This window comes from Nomascus leucogenys, chromosome 8 (assembly GCF_006542625.1).
Source record: "Nomascus leucogenys isolate Asia chromosome 8, Asia_NLE_v1, whole genome shotgun sequence".
In the NCBI taxonomy this organism is placed as follows: Eukaryota; Metazoa; Chordata; class Mammalia; order Primates; family Hylobatidae; genus Nomascus; species Nomascus leucogenys.
The window spans coordinates 29891579-29911970 of NC_044388.1; positions in this window are offsets into that span (position 1 = coordinate 29891579).

The window sequence follows — 20392 nt, forward strand, 5'->3', positions numbered from 1 at the left end:
TCCAAAGAACTGTCCCAGGTCATTTAGTTAAAAAGTAAGTATCTTCACATTAATAATAAAAAAAAACATAAGGCATAACTCTTAGAACCACTGAAAACATTTTACTTCTTCACCAGTGCCAGCAGAGTCTGAAAGCTTCAGATAGATAGGACCTGGCGACTGATGACTTTTCATTTTATTATTCTAAAGCTATTTGGGAAAGCAGGAAGTTCTGTATTGGCATGTGTTTTTGAAAAGGTCAGCTTTAGGGTAGGGCCCATGAAAAGCCTCAGTCCAAGGATCAAAAGAGCCAAGTTCTCCTATCACCAATAAGCTCTGGCAAAAGTCCTAGGGTAGAACAGCGGATGAGTCGGCCAGGCGCAGTGGCTCACACCTGTAATCCCAGCACTTTGGGAGGTCGAGGCAGGTGGATCACAAGGTCAGGAGTTCAAGACCAGCCTGGCCAATATGGTGAAACCCCGTCTGTACTAAAAATACAAAAACATTAGCCAGGCGTGGTGGCACATGCCTGTAATCCCAGCTACTCAGGAGACCGAGGCAGGAGAACTGCTTGAATCCGGGAGGTGGAGGTTGCAGTGAGCCGAGATTGTGCCACTGCACTCCAGCCTGGATGACAGAGTGAGACTCCATCTCAAAAAAAAAAAAAAAAAAAGAAAGAAAGAAAAGAAAAAGAACAGCAGATGAGTCTCCATCCATCTCACCACCAGGTAGATATATCAGTGTCACCAAAGCTGGCATCAGTATGTGGATGCAAGGAAACCCAGTAAATAAATGCATGCAAGATACCTGCTATATGATAGGCATTTGCTATCTTGTATTGAATAATGACAAGATCACCTGGAGATGGTTACTGTTATTCAGAGCAAACAGCTGAGGCCCAGAGAAGTAAGTAATTTGCCAACTCACACAGCTCCTTCAAACCTAAGCTCTACCTGCTTCCAGACTGAGGGTTCTACTCATTCCACAAACTGCAGCCATTGGCATTTACTGCTTCCTTATGTCTCTGTGGAATTTGATAAGTGAAGTCTGCCATCTGCAGAGTTTAGCGTGCATATAATAAACCTATCCTGCTTTGGGGACACCAATTTGAATTCTTCTACACCATGAGGAAACCATTAATGAGCATGCTCCATTTGGGCAGCTAGTGGCAGCAAAAAACTACATGATTGTTGTAGGTTTCTCAAATATCCCAGTGTAAAATAAAATGGGTGTGGCCAGTGGAACATGACACATAACTGGCACTGTAACATTTTAGATACAACTCTAAACATCAATTTACAAAACACACTTTCAGGAATTAATAAGCTAAAATGCAAATTAGCTGACCTAACTCTTTAAAATAGCCACATCGCAACTTCCACTTTTTTTTTTTCTAATTACAGTATCTTCATTTTCCACCCTTGTAAATGGGTTTTCTTTGGAAACGTGACCTTAAAAGTTGCTCTAAGGAATAAAAGAAAAAAATGCTGGCACTGAACACCTCATTATTGGAGTTTATAATGCTTTCTGCAAGTCTTTAACTTTCTCAAAAGCAGCATGAATAAAGTCAACAGAAATGTATAGCTTGTTGAAATCACAAAGATCTTTCATCTCTGTTTCTTGTAGCCAGTTTATTTCTTTATATATTTTGCTCACGACAGGAATCATGCATGAATCTCCATCTCTTGGGAAATATGTTTGTTTGAAAGAAAACTTTTCCCATTTTATTATCAAGTATGTCTATTTTACAGCACCACATTTTGAAGCGATGCATCATAAAGTGTGCTATGTGGCTATATAAAATTTGGATTGCAGCAGGAACGAGAATGTCATTTGAATAGATTAAGGATGGAAAGCATGTTTATATTCAGAACACGTGCAGTATGAGAAATGATGGGAACTCACTGCCGTCCAAGCAGAAATGATGGTGATAGGTTCAAACTCCTAAATGCTCGCTCCAGAAAACTAGCCAAGGTAATGTGTTTTCTTCCCAGAGGCCTGCTCTACTATGCCTTGTCCTTAATCATAGTCACCAGACTCAGAGGTAAGAGGGTTACACTGGGGACGGCCATTTCAGGCAGGTCACAGGAATATTGGTTAGAGCCGACAGTACTAATCCTGTTTGTTCAGTTGTGCTTTCCCGACTGCAAGGAAATACATGCTGCTTCTACACTTTGGGCACCAACCAGCCACAAAAAAAAAAAAAAAATATACATATATATATATATATATATATATATATATTCCACGCGGCACCTGAATTTCTTTGCTGACCTTTACAGTGGTTTAATAAATCAATGGGAGGAATGTGAGCTTTAATATTTGCAAAGATAGAGTATAAGCATTTCTGTCTGCAAGAGACAAAGCCCCGAGGTTCGCTCCTTCACAGCCATGCTGGATGCTGTCCAGGACAGGAGTTCAGTTTCTCGCCAGTACTTCACTGCTGCATGAATGCCGCAAAGGCTGCAGAATTGCATATGGGTGGATCCCTGGATTCCTACAGTAAAGCACGCAGGCTTCTGAAGCCAGGATATGTAACGCCGGTGTGTGGTAAGTTGAACGTGTAAAAGACTCGCCGGATAAGAAAAGCAAAACTTGATTGTGTCTAAATGGCTTATTGATTAATTATATAACTCAAATGTTCATTCATCCACTGAGTCGCAAAATGTTAACTGAACACTTACGAGGTGCAGGATTCTGTACAAGTGCCATGGGAGATGCAGGGAGTTTTAGCCCAGTCCCAGTCTTTGAAGGCCTTGAAAAATATCTGAATACAATAAAAAGAAACCAACTACTACTACATACAACATGGATACATTTCAAAAACAATATACTGACACTGAGTGAAAGAAGGCTTAAAGTATACATGTTGTATAATTATGTTTATATAAAATTCTAGGACAGGCAAACTAATGTATGGTGGAAAAAATATCAGAACAGTGGTTTCCTCAGGGAGTGTGGAGTAGGAAATGACTGGGAGGAGGCACAAGGGAACTTTCTGGGGTGATGGTATTTTTATGTCTTGAGAAGTTTGAATTGTGCAGATGTATCCATTTGTCAAGATGCATAGAATGTACCATGATTTGTGCATTTTATTAAATATAAATTTTACATCGAAAGAAGAAAGCTAAACCGAATGCATATATACACATTTATAGGTTACATATAATTATCAAAATAAATATAACAGTTTAAAAATTTATAAATATAAATATACAACAAATCATGTTAAAATAGCTAAGCAGAAAAAAATATATACACATGGAATTTCAAAGAACTATGCAAAAGTTAAATAATAAAAGAATTCTAGGAGATGTCAGAAGGAAGAAGAAAATAGTACAAGCAATAACTGCTATGATTTTAGAAAAGTGAGCAGCGACTGTGGGCTTGAATGAACATTTCTGTGTCTATGGCTGGTTACTATGCCAGATGCTTTGAAGGTATCGTATTTAATTCTCACAGCTGCTCTATGAAGTGGATGTTCTTATTTTTGCTCTAAAGATGAGTAGTTACAGTATTAATATTTCTATTAGTTCATCTTCATCATGTATTAAAAATGTTTAGCCATCTTACATTGCTGCCTTATATTGAATTTGCATCAACTTTTATAAAACATTGAAAGTGATTTATACTGTGGCTTTCTATAAAACCTAAAATATAACTTTCCTTTATTTTCTTTAAATCTAATCTTTAATATAAATACTTCCAGTCCGTTTTTCAAACCTGCTGAACTCCTTCTACATCTTTCAACTTTAGGTAAAATTTTATAATGAATGAATGTGCCAATTTTTTTAACTTAACACACATCAGAAATGTGCTTTATACACTGTGTGTCATAGACTCTTGGGATTGGAAAGTGTTTAAATGTCTTCCAGTCAAGACCTTCACTTGCTTCTTTATCTTTGTCAGGTTTTAACATTTGACGGCTTTGCTTATCCTTCTGTAAAGTGGATTATCTTCTTTCTATACCCTGCACTGCAGCTATTGGGTACTACTTCTGAACAGAGCAGAAATTTCTAGGGAAGCAAAGGCATTGATGTCCAGAAATAAGCCTTGGTTTTTCACTTTCACTTTCACACTTAAATTTCTTTTCCATCTGATTCCTATGGCATCCTCGCATAACAGAGATGATGTGGTGATATTTAAATGGGGAGATGAGGTTTCCCAAGCATTCATGAGTTATATCATTGGTTCCCTGTAGCAGTCCTTTGAGGCTTCTGCAGATCTTGCAGATGTCACCATCCTCACTGGATATATAAGGATGGTGAGAGGGCTGGAGAAGTAAGGGATGCACCCCAAACCATATCTCCTATAAGCAATGGAGCCACGACTATAATCCAGCTTTCACGTTATCAAATTCACTGGGAATTTTCCCCCTAAATCTTTCAGTTCTGTAAGTACATGTACAAGGCCAATCCTTTTTCGGATCCTTTCATGGTACAATTCCAGAAAGACAGGGAAGTCCCAGTTCCTGCCCACTTTCTGATCAGATACTTGATGTGTAACTACTCTAATCAGAGCTTCATCTCTTTACCTTCAATCACTGTTAATATGCCAATATCAGTGGAAGAGGTAAGGGCTAAAGCTGACATACCTAAGCTTTCTATCTAAGACTATGAGGCTGATAACAGTTTCGAGAAAAAAAAAAAAAAAGAGGGGAAAGCTTGAGGACCTTGAGCAGTGAGCATGGGGCAACAAGGGAAAAAGGAGACTCAACACTTCCAGGATGAAGTGGACAGTCAAAGAAGCCAGAATAGTAATGGGGCTGGAAGCAGAATATTCCTCATAGACTTCGAGTTTGCCATGCCTAAAGCAGAGGCCTCTACTTCCATCATATGATTGACTAAGCTATAATTCATATGTCAGTCAATTAATCCTTGGTGTATTTAAATCAAGGGAGAACACTAAAGCTTTATTTTGGGTGTCTTTCCCCACCTGATGTTTGGCCAAAGAAATTCTGTACAAAAGCCAGGCATGGTGGCACTCGTGCCTTAGTCCCATCTACTCTGAAGGCAGGAGGATTGCTTGAGCTCAGGAGTTTGAGACTGCAGTGAGCTCTGAATGTGCCACTGCACTCCATCCTGGGCAACAGAGCAAGACCCTGTATCTAGGGAAAAATAATCTGTACATTGACAGGCATTCATTCAAGCTCTTTTTCAACTCTTACATACTCCAGCAAGGTGCTGGGCAGCCAGGAAATGGCCAAAGGGAGTAGGAAATAGAAAGAGGAGAAGCAAAATGGCAGAATAACCCACACATCAGGTACTCAAACCAAGGAGGATTGATGGAAAATGAAATCATAATCCTGTAAGTTAAGAGAATAAGGGAAAGGGGAATTTGCATTCATTAAGCATAATTATGTACAATAATATTAATAGCATCTTTATGTCAAGCACCGTGCAAAGTCATTTACTTGGATAATTTCATTTAATCATCACAAAGTCCCAGTGAATTGGGTATTAAAATCATGTTCATTTCAAAGATGTAAAATGAAAGTTTAAACTAACAGTATGCCAAAGGAACTCAGCCATTAAGCCCTCACAGAACCCTGCTAAGGTAAGCATTATTTTCACTTTACAATGAGGAATGTGAAATTCAGAGAGTTTATGATTATTGTTCAAAGCCACACAGCAAGGAGAAGGTCCAGCTGAATTCTCACACTTCCTGCTAGGACCAAAGTGCAAGATTCTTGAGAGATGGTATGCAAATAAGATCTCTCACTCTTTTTTATTTCTCCTACAAAATTTAAATTTATATATTAATGCAAAAAAACCCACAGCGATAATGAGAGTCAAAAACGCTGAAATCACATCACTCATCCATATAATCATCTTTTGGGCAGAGCAGCACAGACACAAGCCAAGTAAGTCCACACTCTGCTTTATTAGCAGCCTGCAAAAATAGACATCCATCACTAAAATAACTTATAAGAGCCAAATTGCATTAGAGCGTCTCTCTCCAGATACAAGTTCAATGCCTTATTGCTAACCAGCAATTCCTTTTGTTATTATCTGGAAGAGAAAAAAAAACACACACTAACAAAGATTCCCTGTACCTTTCAGGATCACTTCATCCTACAAATCTAATAAACTGCACTACCAAATCACATTAGGATGACAGATGTGCTTTTGAATAGGCCTTAGATATTTCAATTTGCAAAGTGTTTTTTTCTTTCTCATGCCAAAACAGTTTTTGCCCATTACACTGATTAATACTTACTTTAGAAGTTATCCAAATTAAAATTGCCTTCCAAATTAGTTCCCAAAATGAAATTTAGAAAGATTACTTAAGTAAAGCCCATAGCTCTGTTTTAACACTCTTCAGTGTACAAATGGATGGGAGCTATAGGGAGAGAAGGCTCAGCTGTATGTAACATTCAGAGCTGTCCAAAGGTGGAAGGAACTGCTCCAATCATGAGGCAAGAGCATTTTAGAAGAAAAAAAAACAAAAAGCACCTCACCTCTGAGCTGGCCTTGACCCTAGATGGCCTCTCTGGTCGTCTGTCAAGCTGAGAGTCTCTGATTCAAAAGGACTAAAATGGTTTAAAGTACTGAACAAGCTATGGCCAAGGAGCATTCCCATGTTGCAGTGATCATGAATGAGAGCTAAAAAACACAGAATTTGTCCCCAAACCGAGACTTGCTAATATCTTAGTTTGGAGATGAGTCAAAAAGACAAATTATGAGCAAGAGCCAGCAGAATGAGATTTTTGAGGGAAGAAAGAGAGCTACTAACTGAAGTTTTGGGGAACATATATTTGCTTATTTGCATTGAACTCATCTTTCCTACAGAATAAGGCTAAGTAATAAACAGCTGAATATTAATCAGTTGAATTGGTTTCCATTCATGTAACACAACAATATTCACTTTCCTTCTTCCAATTTTTTTTCTTCTCATGGGTTCATTATGAATGAAAGGGGAGAAAAACAGATGCTTCTCTTACTCTCGCTTTCAGATTAAGCGTGGAAAGGAGCATGTACTCAGATCCATTCACCTTTCTCATCTAAGACTCAAACCCAAGCATGAGGAATTGAATAGTCTCTCTCACAATCCCTACTGTCTTAAGTCTTTGGTTCTTTATCTCTTCCTAAAATTTGTGTGTTGCCGATTTCCCTTTGAAGAAAGCAATGATAAATTGGTCTCCAAAGTCCAGGGAATAGCAGACGGTGGAGCTTGGGGTTTAGAGAGAGGGTAAGCCAACAATCTCCAGGTGTTACTATGGTGACATGTCCCAGAGGATGAGTGATGAGCCTGCTCTTACTTCAAAAAAGAAAAAGTGTCAATGAAGCCAGCCAAATGCAGCAGCATCTTTTCCTGACAACTAAATGTTATGGATGTCATGTGGCTCTGTGTATAATTGTGAAAGTCTATATAGTTTTGAGAATAGCATGGAGGGTAGAAATGGTACTGGATTTGACATTGAGGTGTCCATTCTAGACCTAGTTCTGCCACTAACCAAGAGCAACTGTCTTCAAACTGGGCCATATGTTCCCCTGGGGAGACTGGAGGTCTTTCTAAGGGGTTCACAGGCATAGATAGTACAAAGGGAATCTATTTCTAGATCTCCCATTGCCATATGTAGTTTTTTGTAAAATCAATCTGCTTTCAAACTTGCACATATTCTCCTTCGCACCTCTACCCTAATGGGAATGAGGTAAATCTTCAACAGTAAGATTTTGACAAAAATGCATTCAAGTCACATAAGAAAATAATTTTGTAATATTGCATTGATAAAGATGCATTGAAATTAAAAGTATTCTTATTCCAATTCTTTTAAGTCTAATGGGTTAAATAAAGTGTCTTTAAGAGAAAAAAATAACTAGGTATAATTAAGGGTCATTTGATAAGACTTGGTAAAGCCTCTTTTGGTGTATTTCCCAGAAATGGAGTAACTTACTTTAATCAGCTAGAGAGAAATTCTTATGCAAGCTAAGTGCTTCCCAATTCTCAGCTTTTAACAAGCTCAAAGGAGTATTTAATCAATTAATCCTCTGATCATGAAAGTATTTTTTATAGGACTGGGCATGGTGGCTCACGCCTGTAATCCCAGCACTTTGAGAGGCTTAGGCAGGTAGAATCACTTGAGATCAGGAGTTTGTGACCAGCCTAGGCAATATAGCAAGACTCCATCTCTACAGAAAAAAAAAATTAACAGCCAAATGTTGCGGTGTGCCTGTAATCTCAGCTACGCAGGAGGCCGAGGGAAGAGAATGGATTGAGCCCAGGAGTTTGAAGCTGCAGTGAGCTATGATTGTGTGATTGTACTGCCACCTGAGTAACAGTAATACTCTGTCTCTAAAATAAATAAATAAAATAAATAAATACATTTTATAATAGGTCAACATGTACTTTTTGGTTTAAAATGTGGTAACATTTCAAATATTGAGTGACATTGCTATAACTTGATATAAAACTTTTAACATAAAACTTGTATTCCTGTATACTTATATACTTATTTGTATACTTGTATACTTATATACTTACTTTGGTAAACTATGTTTCTCAGTAATTTTATAGTACATGTGTATGTGGGCATATCCTGAGAAAAAGAAAAGTTTATTTTTAATAATTGCTTAATAAAATTTATAAGGTCCTGTTTTGAGCAAAAAGATTTGCAAATGTAAAATATATTAAAGGTAAAACAATATAGGGAAGAGCAATAGAAATAAGAGTTCAAGGAGAAAAAGGAACTATAAAATTGGTGAAGGGTATAGAAGAGCTTATTCATGTATATGTCAATTGGATGATGATAGGTAAATGTTGGCATTTTATTTAGGTTCCATTTGATACGCTGAAAAGAGTAATTTCACATTTTTAGAGACGAGGCCTCACTCTGTCACCCAGGCTGAAATGCAGTGGCATGATCATAGTTCATTGTAACCGCAAACTCCTGGGCTTAAGGGATCTTCCCACCTCAGCCTCCCAAGTAGCTGGGACTATAGGCATGCACCACCATGCCTGACTAAGATTCTTATTTTTTGTAGAGACACGGGTCTCACTATATTGCCCAGGCTGGTCTCAAACTCCTGGCCTCAAGCAATCCTACTGCCTCAGCCTCTCAGTGTTGGGATTACAGACATGAGCCACCACAACAAACCTAATTTCACAATTTTATTTTAAAATACCCATACTTAACACACACTGGAGCCAGGTATGGTGGCTCATGCCTGTAATCCCAGCACTTTGAGAGTCCGAGGCGGGCAGATCGTTTGAGCCCAGGAACTTGAGACCAGCCTGGAAAACATGGTGAAACCCCACCTCCACCAAAAAATACAAAAATTAGTCAGGCATGGTGGTACACTCCTGCAGTCCCAGCTACTCGGGAGGCTGAGGCAGGAGGATCACCTGAGCTCAGGAGGCAGAGGTTGCAGTGAACCATGATCACACCACTGCACTCCAGCCTGGGCAACAGAGCCAGACTCTGTCTCAAAATAAAATAAAATAAAACTGGAAATTACAACTTTTGCAACTATCTAAACTTAAATCAAGAAAAGAATCAAATGAATTTTCAACATTCTTCTAGGGCATATATGAGCAAAAAATGTTTGAAGAACGCAGACTTGGGCAAAAGATTTTAATAGACATTTCCACAAAGAGGATACATAAATGACAAATAAGCTCGTAAAAATATGTTTAACATAGTAGTTAGCAAAATGCAAATCAAAACCACAATGAGGCATCACTTCACAACCCCTGGAGTGAATATAACTTTAAAAACAGACAATAACAAGTATTAACAAGAATGTGGGCCGGGCGTGGTGGCTCACGCCTGTAATCCCAGCACTTTGGGAGGCCGATGCGGGCGGATCACGAGGTCAGGAGATCGAGACCATCCTGGCTAACACGGTGAAACCCCGTCTCTACTAAAAATACAAAAAATTTGCCGGGCGAGGTGGCGGGCGCCTGTAGTCCCAGCTACGCAGGAGGCTGAGGCAGGAGAATGGCGTGAACCCCGGGGTGGGGAGCCTGCAGTGAGCCGAGATCGCGCCAGGGCACTCCAGCCTGGGTGAAAGAGCGAGACTCCTTCTCAAAAAAAAAAGAATGTGGAGAAATTGAAACCTTCAGACATTGCTGGCGGGAATGTAAAATAGCGCAGCCACTTTGAAAAACAGTTTGACAGTTTCTCAAAATATTAAACATAGAGTTACCATATGATCCAACAATTCCACTCCTAGGTGTCTGTGCAAAAGAAATGAAACATATGAACACATAAAGACCTGTGTATTAATGTTCGTAGCAGCATTGTTCTTTTTTATCGATATATAATAGTTGTACATATTTACGGGGCACGTGATATTTTGATGCATGCATACAATGTGTAATGATCAAATCAGAGTAACTGGGATATCCATCACCTCAAACATTTATCTTTTCTGTGTGTTGAAAACATTGCAATTCTTTTCTTCTAGTTATTTTGAAATATACAATAAATTATTGTTAACTATAATCACCCTACTGTGCTATTGAACACTAGAACTTATTCCTTCTATTTAACTGTATTTTTGTATCCACTAATCAAGTCCTCTTTACCTCCTCCTTCCCTCTACCCTTCCCAGCCTCTGGTAGCCACCATTCTACTCTCTACCTTCATTACATCTGCTTTTTAAGCTCCCACATATGAATGAGAATATTTGATATTTGTCTTCCTGTGCCTGGATTATTTCACTTAACATAATGACCTCCAGTTTCATCCATGTTGCTGCAGATGACAAGATTTCATTCTTTACATGGCTGAGTAATATTCCATTGTGTATTATTACATTTTCTTTATTCATTTATCCATTGATGGAGACTTATCTTTGCTATTGTGACTAGTGCTGCAAAAAACATGAGGGTGCACATATGTCTTTGATACACTGATTTCCTTTCTTTTGGATATATACTCAGCAGTGGAACTGCTTGATCATATGGAAGCTCTATTTTCAGTTTTTTTGATGAGCCTCCATACTGCTCTCTTTAGTGGCTCTACTACTTAACATTGCCATGAATAGTGTCCAAGTGTTCCCCATTTCTCCATATCCTTGCAAGCATCTGTTATTTTCTGTCTTTTTGATAAAAGACATTCTAACTAGGGTGAGGTGATATCTCATTGTGACTTTGGTTTGCATTTCCCTGATGATTAGTGATGTCAAACATTTTTTCACATACCTGTTGACTATTTGTATGTCTTCTTTTGAGAAACTTCTACTCAGGTCTTCTGCCCATTTTTAAATCAGATTATTTGGGGTTTATTGCCATTTAGTTGTTTGAGTTTCTTATATATTCTGGTTATTAATCCCTTGTCAGATGGATAGTGTATTAGTTCATTCTCACACTGCTATAAAAAACTACCTGAGACTGGGTCATGTGTGAAGAGAACTGGCTTGATTGACTCACAGTTCCACAGGATTAACTGGAAACATGACTGGGGGGCCTCAGGAAACTTACAATCATGGTGGAAGTGAAGGGGAAGCAAGCACACCTTACCATGGTGAAGCGGGGGAAGAGAGAGAAAGAGAGAAGGGGGAAGTGCCACATGCTTTTAAACCATCGGATCTCTTGAGAACTCACTATCCCAACAGACCCCTCCCCAGACACTGGGTATTTATAATTCTAGATGAGATTTGGGTGGGGGCACAAAGCCTAACCATATCAGATATTATAGTTTGCAAATAATTTAACCCATTCTGTAGATTATCTCTTTGTTGATTGTTCAGCATTATTCTCACTCTCCAAAATGGAGAAAGAAGTCAAATGTCCCTGAGCTGGTAATGGAAAAACAAAGTGTGGTAAAACAATGGGAAACTATTCAATATTTTTAAAACATGAAGTACTAATACATGTTACAACATGGATAAATGAAAACATTACACTAAGTGAAAGAAGCTATCACAAAAGGCCACATACTGTATGGTCTATATGAAATGTCCAGAATAAGCAAATCTGTAAAGACAGAATGTAGATTAGTGGTTGCCTAGCACTGAAGGGTGGGAGGAGGAATGGGGAGTGGCAGCTATTGGGTGTAAGGTTTCTTTTTGGGGTAAGGTTTCTTCGGGGGGTGATGAAAATGTTCTAGAATTAGATTATGTTGATGAGTACACAACTCTATAAAAATTCATAAATACTGGTTAAAAAGGATAAATGAATGTTCTTGCATTACTTTTACTTCCTTCGATGGAGACAGAAAGAAGAGATCAGACTCTCTGATACAGCGAGGTGAAGTATAATGTTATTTATCCCTCCCTAGGCACTGGCAAGGCAACCAGGACAGCCAAATGACCCCGCATGAAGCCCAGCCCTAGGCAGGGCAGGGCAGGGCTGGCCAGAGGCCCCTATGGACTGCTTAATTGGTCAATGCTTTATGGCCAGAGTCATGGATTTCATGCTCCAAACCAGTTATCTGTTCTATCACCAGAGCTGAAAGTAGCTAGTGGAAACTCAACATCATTTCCCTTTGCATAATTTCCTTCAGTTGCCCTCCACAAATAGACTGATGTTCCTGTCAGGTTATCAATAATAGAAGGAGAACTACCTCGTTTCTATGCATCTAGGAATGTGAGAGGGGAAATAAGCAATTAATGCTCAATCTTTCTAGCTGCAAGGATAGCTGCTTTTGTGTACGTCTCAACTGAAAAGACTAAAGTCATAATTTCCAATTTAAGTTTAGAATGTATTGAATATTCTCTTTCTAAATATGTGCCTTTATAGTTGAATAGTGTAATGAAGTTGAAAAAGGAGTAATAAGCTTGTACATTGGAGTGGTGTAAAATAAGTACAACATAATCTTTGGAAGGTTACATACATATTCTAGCTCTTCTGTCATTGTTTGAAACTTTTTTGTAGTTTTATATCCAGTTTATAAGCCACACAAGGAAACCAGTTACCCTCACTTTATCATGCCTTTCTTACAGGGTTACCCACTTTTATCTTTGACTTTATTTGCTAGTTTGGGTTCCCAGTGACTTTTGACCATTTTCAAAAATCAAAAGGTAAAAATGTGTCACCGATAATTTTCAAAATAATGGGGTTTATTACATTCTACGGACATTTCACACAAAAATGTTTCTGGTCTGAACTGATTATACGAAATGTCCAGAGCACCTGAGGTGCTCCAGGGCAGCTGCACCCCAATGTCCCAGGATTCCCTTTATTTTTACTGCTGGTTTTGCCTATTCTTAGGTCACATATTTTCCTCTTTCTCTAGTTGCAACCTTGTTTTTTCTAAAACATATCCTCAAGTTATTTTGTAGGAATTAGGAATTAAACTTTCTGAATCCATTCATGTCTAAAAATGCCTTTGTTTGCCCTCCCACTGCACTGATACTTTCCCTGGATATAGAGATTTCATAAAACAATACATCTTACACACACACACTCACACACACACACAATTTCTAAGAACTCTTTCTTGCTTTCTATTATCATGGTATCTGGTTCTAGTTTTACAGGGATAATGTCTTAGTCTATTTGGGCTGTTATAACAAAATACCATAACCTGGGCAGCTTATAAACAACAGGAAATTATATCTCATAGTTCTAGAGGTTGAGAAGTCCAAGATCAAACTGCCAGCAAATTCAGTGTCTGGTGAGGGCCCTCTTCACAGATCTCTGTCTTCTTGCGGTGTCCTCACGGGGTAGAAGAAGTGAGGGAGGTCTCTGGGGCCTCTTTTATAAGAACACTAATCCCATTCATGTGGGCTCTACCCTCATGACCTCATCACCTCCCAAAGAACGCACTTCCTAATACCATCACCTTGGGGTTAGGATTTTAGTGTACAAGGCAGACATAAATATTTCATCCATTGCAGATAATATATTCTCAAATTTCTCTTAATATAGTAATTAGGTTAAGAAAGAAGGTGGCTTCTGCCTATCGTATGATCTATTTTCTCCAGGGTGAGATTTTCCACTTCCTTGGCTTTTTTTTTTTTTTTTTAAAGACAGAATCTCACTCTGTTGCCCAGGCTGGAGTGCAGAGGCGCAATCTTGGCTCACCACAACCTCTACCTCCTGGGTTCAAGCAATTCTCCTGCCTCAGCCTCCCGAGTAGCTGGGACTACAGGTACCCGCCACCACGCCTGGCTAATTTTTGTATTTTTAGTAGAGTCAGGGTTTCACTGTGTTTGCCAGGCTGGTATCGAACTCCTGACCTCATGATCCGCCCACCTCGGCCTCCCAAAGTACTGGGATTACAGGCTTGAGCCACTGCACCCAGCCAACTTTCTTTTCTCTATCACAGGCTTTCTTCAAAGATCTGTTGAGCTCTCTTGTTCCTTGTATCATCCTGTAAGCCATCGTAAGATTACATAATTTTAACATTTATTCATTATCATTTCAATGGTGTCTCAGCAACAAGGATGAATACGCTGGCTTCAAAACCTCAAATTAGATAGCTTTACCATTCTATTATTACATCTCATATGTATTATAGGAACAAAATTGCATACAAAGCATTTAAATCAACGACCTGCATTTTAGTGCCCAATGACTGGTGTTAAGATGAGTTGATAACCAAAACCAGTAAGCATCAATGGCTTAAAAAATACACACACTTACGCACCCTCCCCTGACACATATATGTATGTAGAAATATTTCAGGGGTCATAGTTTGTGTTTATATTTTAATGTCACACTGTTCACAGCTTTGTTTCCATTCAGGATCACACAATGGTAATGTACCTTTTAAAAAAATAATAACAATTTTTTTTGAAAAACTTCCAGGCAGGCATGACCAGGTTTTGGCAATTTTTTTTTAAATTACAGCATGCACAAAAATATTAAAAAGTATTAGGATAAACATTATATATCTCTTGCTTAGCTGTCAAATATCGACATTTCATCAGATTTACTTTGGATCTTAAAACAAAAAATTGTAGGTACAAAGACCTTTCCATAGCTTTCCCCAATCCCTTTCCTCTTCCCTCTTTCCCAGTAGTAACCAGCAGACTGAATTTAGTATGACTCATTGCCTAGGGCAATCATCTCTTGCATGATTTAGAAATTCATATCTATAAATAATATGGATATATATAATAATATAGACATGTCAGTCATAAATAAATATACTTGTATTGGTTCCTTTAAAACCCTGAAACCCTGTAAATCTTTTTTTCAACTTATTTACAGTTCTACACTCTGTTGAACAAAATTAACAATAGCATGTTTATTTTTTTGCTGACTTCAAAAAACAGTTTTTAATTTTTCTACATTAGATATGTTTGCTACAGATTTGGCAGAATATCCTCTATTAGGTTAAGAAAATGTTCTTCTATTTCTAGTTGGATAAGAAGCTTTATCATGAATGAATATTTTTATGGAATAATTTTTATTTAATGTGATAATCATATGTGTATTTCATTTATTCTGTAAATGTGATTATTATTATTATTATTATTTTGAGATGGAGTCTCGCTCTGTCGCCCAGGCTGGAGTGCAGTGGCGCAATCTCGGCTCTCTGCAAGCTCCACCTCCCAGGTTCACGCCATTTTCCCACCTCAGCCTCCCAAGTAGCTGGGACTACAGGAGCCTGCCACCATGCCCAACTAATTTTGTTTTCATATTTTTAGGAGAGACGGGGTTTCACCATGTTAGCCAGGATGGTCTCGATCTCCTGACCTCGTGATCCACCCACCTCAGCCTCCCAAAGTGCTGGGATTACAGATGAATTTTATTGCTAGATTTTCTAATGTTAAATCATTTCATCCTGTGACTAAATACATAGATAGATCATAGACAGACATAGATATAGTTGTACATTCATTTATCCTTGAATTCGGTTTGTCTATATTTAAATGTGTTGCATACATACTCATAAAGTGAGGTTAATCTCTACTTTCCCCTACAGTCTTTGTCTGATCTTTGAATCAAAGTTCTACTAACCTCATTAACTGAGTTTAGATTTCCCTCATGTTTTATTTTTTGGAAAAATTTGTATAATAGGCTATTTATTGGATGTTTAATTAAACTTGCCTATAAAATAATCCAGGTATGGTGTTTATTTTGTATAAATCTAAACTACTGAAAAAATATCATTATAGTTACAGGACTATTCAAGTTCTCTATTTCTTCTTGAGTAAATATTGGGATATATAGTTTTACAGACAGACAATCATACATTGTAAGTTTTCAATTTTATTACATAAAATCATTGCTGTTGGTGATATTCCTTTATTATTTTCGTGTTTTTGTTTTATTGGTAGTTATGCCTCCTTTTTCATTATTCATCTGTGTCTTTTATTTAAAAAAATTAATTGTGGTAAAATACACATAAAATGTACTGTATTAACCATTTTAAAGTGTATAGTTCAGTAATGTTAAGTATATTCACACTGTAGTACAACCTATCTCTAGAACTTTTTCGTCTTCCAAAACTGAAACTCTATATTCATTAAACAACTTCCCATTTCCTCTTCCCCCATCTTCTCACAGCTACCATTCTACTTTGTATTTCTATGAGTTTGACCTCGGATATGGTCTGGCTCTGTGTCCCCACCCAAATATCATTTTGAATTATAATCTGAATTCTAATCCAAACACATTGGGGGAGAAACCTCATGGTTCCTCATGAGGTTCCTAATCACCTCATGGTTCCTCATGAGGTTCCTAATACCTCATGGAGGTGATTAGATCATGGGGGAGGTTCCCCCATGCTGTTATCATGATAGTGAGTGAGTTCTCACAAGATCTGATGGTTTTATAAGGGCTTTTCCCTGCTTGCAACCATTCTCTGTCCTGCTACCCTGTGAAGAGGTGACTTCCGCCATAAGTTTCCTGAGGCCTCCCCAGCCATGTGGAACTGTGAGTCAGTTAATCTTCTTTTCTTTATAAATTACCCAGTCTTGCGTATTTCTTCATAACAGCATTAGCATGGACTAATACAACTTTAAATGCCTCATAGAAGTGGAAGCATATATAGTATTTATTGTTTTGTGACTGGCTTATTTCACTCAGCATAACATTCTCAAGGTTCATCCACTGTAGCATGTGACATTGTAGCATGTAAATCCAAGATTGTTGTAGCATGTGACAAAATTCTTCTTTTTAAGGGCTGAATAATATCCCACTATGTATCACATTTTGTTTATCCACTCATCCATTGACAGACATTTAGGTTGCTTCCAATTCTTGGCTATTGTGGATAATGCTGTAATGAACATCGGTGTGCAAATATCTCTTAAGAAACCCTGCTTTCAACCTGGATGGAATTGGAGGTCATTATTCTAAGTGAATTAATTCAGGAATGGAAAACCAAACATTGTATGCTCTCACTCATAAGTGGAAGCTAAGCTATGAGGATGAAAAATACAATGGACTTTGGGGCCTTGGGGGAAAGGGTGGAAGGGGGATGAGGGATAATACACATTTAGATGCAGTTAGACTGCTCAGGTGATGGGTGCACCAAAATCTCAGGAATCGCCACTAAAGAGCTTATTTATGTAACCAAACACCACCTGTTCTGAAAAAAACCTATTGAAATAAATAAAATGAGAATAATAATTTTAAAAATAAAAAGGTGAAAAAAGTATAAACAATAAAATAAAATTGATTGAAATACATTTTTTAAAAAAAAAATCTTCCTTTTTCTTTAAAAAAAAAAAAAAAAAGGAAGATCTTCCTTTCAATTCTTTTGGATACATACCTAGAAGTAGAATTGTTGGATTATATGGCGATTCTATTCATAAGTTTTTGAGGAACCTCCAAACGGTTTTCTAGAGAGCTGCACCATTTTGCATCTCCACCAACAGTGCACAAGGGTTCCAATTTCCCCACCAACAGTGCACAAAAGTTCCAATTTCCCCACATCCTCACCAACATTTCTTATTTTCCTTTTGATTTCTTATAATAACCTTCTTAAGGGGTGTGGAGTGCTATCTCATTGCGGTTTCAATTTGCATTTCTTTAATGCTTAGTGATATTGAGCCTCCTTTCATATGCTTGTTGGCCATGTGTCTCCCCCTTTTTTGGATTATTTTTACCAAAGGTTTATCTGCAATTAGATTCTTTTCAGTGGACTGAATTTTCATTTTGTGATCTTTTCTATTTTCTTTCCTGTCCCGGCCAAGACAGGTCCATTTTAAGTTGACTTATTTTTCAGTTCAACTTGGTTGCTGAAAGGAAACCGAGAAAAATTGAAAAGACAGGCTCATTAAATGAACTGAGAACAATTTAGTTCAAGTAACTTAAGTACCAATTAGCTAATTGCAAGCCCCATGCTGATAAGTCAGAAGATCTTAGCTTCTGGGCAAACCTGTGAGACACGTGAGATTTTGGAATCAGAGGCCCAGATTATGTGAAATTCATAATAGATCATTCATGTACAGATTCGGAATTAAGAGCTAAGAAAGCTTTAGGAAGCGCTAGACAGAAACGCCTTGGCTTGAATCTGTTGGATTAACTTATACAGTTTTCTCTTTGTTTATATAATACGCTATTATTAAGAACTAGTTAGTTCTACATAAAAACTAGGTAGTTGGATCTTTTTATAAAGAAGTGTTCTATACCTTAAAAGGTACATTGATTTCTGAAGGACAACTTACTCCGAAGTTATCAAAACGACAAGTCCGCCATCTATTGGTGAAATTAGTACACTGCAAGATAAATTCAAGCCTGTAAAAGTTAGCAATTTATCGACCTTTTCCTGGGTTTTGCTTTCAAAAAAACGAGGATTCCACTTGAGCCCCGGAGTTCGCGGTTACAGTGAGCTATGATCGTGCCACTGCACTCCAGCCTGGGCAACAGAGCGAGACGGTCTCTAAAAAAAGACAAAACAAAACAAGGATTCCTGGAGAGTCATCTCAAAAGATTAAATTGTTAGTAGTAGGATTCCAGGTATTTTGACTGGCAAATAGGAAAGGTATTTGGCAAAAAGATAAGTGTGGTTTTTAGTGTCACTTTGTTTATATGATAAAAAGCGAATGATTATTCAGTTTATTTCTGAACGCTCTCCAGGGTGAATGTTACTATACCAAATTTTAGGGGAATTTTATATTTGTGTAGAAGATACAGCACTTTACATTTAATTTTTATCTTTTACTGATGGTACTAAATGTATCCGAATTATGATTTCTTTAAATAATTTTTAATGTATAGATTTGCTTCTAATCTGGGAGTTAATTTATATATTATTTTAAGAAACAGACTGCATTAGTAAATAAATCCATGTCTCCTGAATCCATAAAATTCACTAGTGGCAGCTATGCAGTGTGCTCCTCATAATTCACATCTTAGGATCACTATTCATCCGGTGCATGAAATTTTTCCATGGGGGCCAATGGAGGGTTAAGCGTAGGATGATAACTCTGAAGCCATCTGAAGGACTTCAGCTGTGCCAGCATGTTCCCAGCGATCCCTACCTGCCTTCTCACTCTTCTTACACCCTCAATTTCCAGAATCTTTCTCTGCTCAGCCACCAGTAACCCAATTTCCAGGCCCCATTCTCCCTTCTCCATAAATACAGACATAAACTGTCAGAGTTAGACTAGCATGTGACCCTACGCCATACTGAGCAGATGCAAGATGATGGCATGACAATTCTTAGCTTAAAAAACACAAATGTAGACCTCAGTCTCCAGCTTGCCAGCCTTAGCTGGTTTCCCGTGAAGAAAGCATCACTTCATCAGGTTAGAAAGCTCTGTCTGCCCATCCCTGGAACCAAGACTAAGAGCATCCACTAAATCATTTTCATTCTAGGCTTCCGTCCCAACGTTGGCTCTGATCTGAGCAGGTTGTGGAGGTTGGCTTGCCTCAGCTGACTTTCTCATCTTCACAGGCATGAGAATTAGAAGCTCCTTAGTAAATACTGCAAGGCAGTGTTGAATGGTGGTTATTTAACAAGGCCTCTTCCATCTTCACTAAATGTGCTTTGTTCAGCCCATACATCGAGAGAGAAATAGGGTGCATTTTAAACAAATGGCTCTTTTCCCCAGGCTGTTTTTCACTGGTTTGGTATCTCTTGCTTCAGTTACTCAGGGGCTGAGGAGCTGTGACTTAGCCATCACATGGCTTTTCATCACTTCTCTAATCATTTTCTTAATTTAGATTTTGATGTTAACATTAGCAACAGAATTCAGGATGGTCCAACAGAAGAACCAGTGAGAGAGGTGAAGAACCTGGTTTCATGACTGAGGACGAACCGCTTATGAACTCTTTAAGGAGATTGTTCATCTAAAGGTCTCTCTGCCTCAGTCTCCCCCCAGCCTCAGTTCACACCATCCACTGCTGTCAAAGGTCTGCATGGAGCCCAGATCTGCCAATGCCATCAGACCCTGCTCAGAATAGTCCTTAGCTTCTCATTGCCTGCTCTCAACTCCTGTGAGCCACCCCAAGCTCTACTGTGTCTCACTGGAACTGAGCTGGAAGGTGCTCCTGGCTTTCTCTGCTCAGTGCTATCCCAGACACTGTGCACTTTTCCTTTACTGTATTTCCTCACCTTTCA